Raw genomic sequence first — 6000 nt, 5'->3', positions numbered from 1 at the left:
GCCGCAAGTGAAGTGCAAAACACTGCAAAGTAAGGTACCATTTGGTAAAGAAAAAAGGGGAGGAGGGAATGTATGTGCATATGCTCACAAGTGCATAAACCACTTCTGAGTGGAAACACAAGAAAGAAGCTGAAACCAGTTGCCACTTCCTAGAAGGGGAACTGGGTGGCTGGGGGAAAGGTGGGGGGCAGGTGTACACTTTCCCCAGTATACACTGTTGTACTGTCTGTGTTTGTACAGCGTATGTCTATTACCTAGTCAGAAAAGAAGAAGAAAGAAGAAGGAAGAAGAGGAAGAGAAGAAAGAAGAGGAGGAGGAAGGGAAGGGAGAAGGAAGAGAAAGGGAAGGAAGGAAGGGAGGGAGGGAGGGGAATGGTTAATAAAAATTCTTAAAAAACTTTTTTTCAAATATTGTCCGCTTATATCTGCTGTCCGGATGCAACGTTGGAAACGCGTATAAGGAATCACAGACAACCGATGAAAGGAGACTATTCAATCTGTTTCCCACTGACCAAAGGTGGAGGCTTTGGCCCTTTCGCCCCCAGAGAGGCCGAGAAGGTCTCAGAGGAACGCCCAGCCTACAGATGCCCTCCGCCCACCCGAGCTGCCACCACCCAGAGTGCAGGCTTTTCTTTTGCGTTTTCCATCAGGGTCCCTGAACTCCCAGCATCCCGTTCTCTCCCGCACCACGCCCACCCAGCCTCCCGCCGTGTGGATTTCTGTGCAGCCACGTGCCTCTTGGTTAGCACGTCTTCATCGTTTTCTTGGCTGCCTTATTTCGCTACCAAACTGTAAAACATTGGTTCAGAATGTGAAGCCAGGCAGACCTGGGTTCAGCCTGCACCGCACCAAGGTCCATCTCCTTTCTGGTTTGTACGAGCCTAAGCAGACCCTGCTGACGCTCAACGAAGTGGGATCGCCACAGGGAAACTGCGTTATCATGGAACTTGAGTACCGTCTGCCAAACCTCTAACTCCCATGAAAGCCTCAGCCACAGTCAAGGAAAGCCTACAAAACAGGTTCCAGGACCCCAGCTGCCTGCTCTGGGAGGAGGGGTCTGAAACAGCAGCCTGTGACCTGCTAGTTCTCTCCTTTTACCTTGGGTAACTCCCTGCTGTACACGGAGAAGGCAAATCGTTGGTGCTGGCACCCTGTCTGTGTTGATGCATTTTAATTAATAAATTATAATTATCCAACTCACATATGTAGAATCCAGGTGAACATTCTCTTTGAAAATTGTTGAAATGCACACAAATATATCAATAAGAAAGTGAAAATAATGAAACACATAAACAGAATGTTGTGTGCCCAAACAAAATTGTATCCACCTTATGATCCCATTTATATAAAGCTCAAAATTTGGCAAAACGAATCTAAGGTGGCAAAGGTGACAGAAGGATAGTGATAATCCTTGAGAGCATAAGGAGCAGGGCCCCTGGGGTCCTGGCAATATTCTCTTTCTTTATCCGAGCTCTGGTCAGAGGGGTGTGTAGAGTTTGTGAAATGTTACCAACTTTCATACCTATCTGTGCACATTTTAAATGTATTTCATACTTCAATAAAATTTTAAAGTAAAAATAGCCCTTTGCACACCTCCTCATTTTATTCTCTTCTCCAGAAGCTCCCACTGTGAACAGTTTGGTGTTTCCTTCCAAGATATTTTTCTATTTGTTTATATTGATAGATTGATAGATGATAAATGGGTGGATGGATGAATAGATATATAGATACATAGACAGAAGATAGACAGATGATAGATAGATAGGTGATAGAGTTTTTGTTTTTCCCATAGATATTACATACTGTTGCTCTGTGACTGGCTATTTTCTTTTAGTAATATGTCTTAGAGATCAGGCTACATGAGTATCATAGATCTGTTCTTGTTCTTTGTAATAAGTACACATAGTATTCCATAGTGGGGATGTACCATAACTTACTTAATCAGTGCCTTGCTCTTGGGCATTTAGGTTATTTCCAACTTTTGCCATTTAAACAATGCCATAAGGAACATTCTTCTACCCATTCCTTTGAGAATCTGTATGTTTCTCTTGAGCAGATGGCTAAAGAAGGAATTTCTGAATTCCTTCAGAAATTGAGTGAGTGAGTCTTGAAAATGCGAGCGGATATTGCCAGATCACCTACCAAAAAACGTTACACCAACTTACATGCTGTCCATCCACTCATGTCACTTGCTCATGCCCTTGCTAAATATTTATTGAGCACCTACTCTGTGCTGGGATATTGTTCTAGGTGCTGGGGATTTAACAGTGAAAAGGCGATAGTCCTTATTCGCATAAAACTCAAGAGTCTGGTTGGGGAAACAGCCCCAAAGAAACACATAAATACATAAAATTTCAGATGATGAGAAGCACTAAAAGAAAATAGAGGTGTCTGAGCAGGCCCATTTCCTCATACTTTCACCAACACTGGTGTTACCCATTCTTTTGATGTTTTTTGCTGAATTGATAGCTATTTCTTCTGTTGTGAATTCTGTTGTGAATTGTGTCTTTATTCTCCTTTGCCCATTTTATGATGGTGTGCTTTGTCTTCTTACTGATTTGTAGGAGCTCTTGATTTATTATGGATTTTAATCCTTTGATTTATATATGTTGCAACTATTTTCTCCATCCTGTTACTTGTCTTTTATCTCTGATCATGGTGTTTCACAAAGTCCTTATAATGGGGACCACAGAAAATTTAGTCTAGACTTTCATCCCAGGAAAAGCTGGGCTTCTTCTCAGGAGCTGGTTTGGGGTATTTCCCCCTTGAAACCATGTAACCGTGTTTCTCCCTCTTTGCTTTGGCTGCAAGAAAGCTCAGAACAAACTTTTTTGGTCACTTCTGACATCACTTCAGAACCTCATGGCAGGCATTTAGGAACCAGAACTCATCCTTGAGTTCACATTCTTTCCCTTTCTTCTCACAGTTTCATTATCCATTTCTTTTCCTATCCTCTGGTTTTATAATATCTGTAAGCTGCCTCAAATCATTTTTGCAACAAGGTGAAGCATAAATAAATGATTTTATTTCCTGCTCACAGCAGCCCGTTTCACAGATGAAGAAACTGAGGCCCAGAGAGGGGCAGTGACTTGAGCCAGGGCTGCAGTGAGTCAGCAGAGAACCTCAGACTTTCACTCAGCTTCCCCATGTCTGGTGTGCTCCATCCCTGCTCTAGCTGTTTCTAAAGAGGAGGCCTGTCTCAATTTGCCTACTGTATTAATCAGAATTGTTTCAGTTGCCTATGACAGAATCCCATTAAACAAACAAAGAGAATTTATTGATTCACATAAAGGTCAAATTCAACCGGCTGCAGGTGTAGTGGGATCCAGACACATGGGCAATATTGGCAGGCCTCCCGCCACACTTATTTTTGCTTCTCTTTATATCTCTATTGGCTAGCATCATCTTTTTCTGCTTTAGACAAGCTCCACTCTATGTAGCATAAATATGACACCACATGGGCAATATTGGCAGGCCTCCCGCCACACTTAGTTTTGCTTCTCTCTGTATCTCTATTGGCTAGCATCATCTTTTTCTGCTTTAGACAAGCTTCACTCTGTGTAGCATAAATATGACACCACAGTCCCAAGACTGCATCCTGATAGCCTGAAGAGGGAGACCCTCCCCTACAGCCCCTAAAGAAAGAAAAGATTCTAACTGGCTCAAGTTCCATTCTAACTGGAAAGCCTTACTCTTGTAGCCAGAGTGACAGGCATCTTGATTGACAGCTCCATCCAGACTCCTGGAATTGGGGAGGAGTTCCCCCAGAGACAGAGGAAAAGGGGAAAGAAAGTATGATGGGCAAACTCTGCACTGACCAATGCCTATTGTCCCAGAGAAACAGAGATCTCCCCAGCATGGAGAAGAGAGATGCTCACCCCAAGAACGAATCAGCCAATGAATGCCCTTGGTTTTTCTTTAAAAGGGGAAACTCATATTTTCCCCTTCTGCTCTTGAGCTCTTTCTCACTGACGGTAATCTACCACCATCACCGTCAGCGACTTCATTCAGCTCAGTCCTGCCTCTACACGCTTGCTTTTGCTGTTTGCACCTCCCAGATGCCCCCTTCTTACCCCCTAACCAAATCCTAGCAATTCTTTTCTAGGAATCCTTCCTTGAAGACCCCAACCCAGGAGATGTCTCCCTCTTCTGAACTTCCCACCCCATCCAAAGACATTTTTATAGCAATGACTATGTGCTTGGCTCTTTGGGGAGAGATAAAGATGTACCAGTGTAGGAAGGTGCATCCAGTTTGACCTGAAATGCCATTTCAGAGGGTTGGCTGAATGGTCTCTGGAAGGCTGTAGTCCATGCTGAAGAAAGCAAACAACACTTCTCCCGTGGTCCCCAAGATTGTTTAGGAGACTAAGTGAGAAGAGAAATGGGAAGAGAAGACAGTGAATTTTTCATGCGTATCATCTAGTTTAGAGCTCCCCAAATCTCTGCCACTTAAATCTTAATTTACAGACAAAAGGAACTGGTGCTCAGAGAGGTGAAGTGGCTCACCCAAGATCACACAGCCAGTGAGCGACTCACAGAGCTCAAATCTGACTTGTCCAACGGTCCTTCCCCTTCCCACCTATTCCCTAATAAATACCCCCGATTATTAAGTGATGACTCACACTACAGAAACGTCTTCTAATTAAATTTGAAAATAGGAAAAGCATTTGGAATGTGCTCTGAGGAGGCTAGCCTTAGCAGAATTACTTCCATACCAAGAATTTGTTCCCCAGCTATGTAGCAGCTGGATTTTTTTTTTTATTCCTTGATGAGTGGAATGTAAGAAGCACAGAAGATGACCAGTTTCCACCCTTGGCTTTCTTCCTAAGCTGCCTCGAACCCTTTGTACAATAAGGACATAGAAATCAATTGATCAATCAATTAAGAAACCTATTGATGAATTAATTCCCATTTTTACCAGATGTGCTTATTTGGGAGAGTTATTGACCCAGTATGGACACAGCAAAGTCCTAGGCTCTATTCCCCAAAACACAATGACAATCAGGGGGGAAAGCTGGTTCGTTTTACAGCCAACAGTCTGAGAACACATCTGTTGTCAAGCTCCAAGTCAAGTTACTAAAATTGTGGAGGAAAATATGGGCTCTTTCCCTTTCCTACCATGCAGAGATGTAGTAAAATAAGCTGAATGTTACTATCCCAGCTCCCTCCTCTCTATGCTGTGTGACTTGCAGAATGTACCTTCACAGAGCCTCTTGTTTCCCCATCAAGAGAATGGTGGGGGCTTCCCTGGTGGTGCAGTGGTTGAGAGTCTGCCTGCCGATGCAGGGGACGCGGGTTCATGCCCCGGTCCGGGAAGATCCCACACGCCGCGGAGTGGCTGGGCCCATGAGCCATGGCCGCTGAGCCTGTGTGTCCAGAGCCTGTGCTCCGCAACGGGAGAAGCCACTGCAGTGAGGCCAGCGTACCGCAAAAACAACAACAACAACAAAAAAGAGAATGGTGGGTTGTGCCGGGTGGTTGTGGAGTTCGCCTCCAGAATTGGCCATAATAAGCCTACAAGTGTCTCTCACGCTGAGTCCAGCACCCAGTAAGAACTCAAACTAATTTTTTGAAAGATTTAACTGAGTAGAGTTGAAAAGGTAGAATATGGGTGAGTTTGGTGCCACCTCCTGGCCATGTGACCTCAAGCAAGCTCATGACCTCTCTGAGCCTCGACTTCCTCTTCTGTAAAATGGATTCAATGATGCCAGCTTCAGAAAGTGGTGAAGATGGAAAAGGTTAAGGGATGTGAACAGTGCTTAGGAATGGTTGGCCCCTCCCCTTCATTACCCAGCGAAGGACAGTTTCCTGTGGAAGCTGATGCACAGGTCTCAGCCTCGTAGGCCCCCATCTCTGGCAACAGCTCCAAAGGCAGTTGTGAAAAGCACTGGCTGGTTGGTTGAGGGAGAGATCAGGAAGTAATGACGCCCACAGCTCTGTGGCCCCTTCCCTGGCAGATGAGGAATCACTCTGCTATTGTGGAGACTTTGTTGGCTAACTC

This window comes from Mesoplodon bidens, assembly GCF_964165515.1.
Source record: "Mesoplodon bidens genome assembly, chromosome: 15".
NCBI lineage: Eukaryota > Metazoa > Chordata > Mammalia > Artiodactyla > Ziphiidae > Mesoplodon > Mesoplodon bidens.
This window is presented reverse-complemented; position numbering follows the sequence as displayed.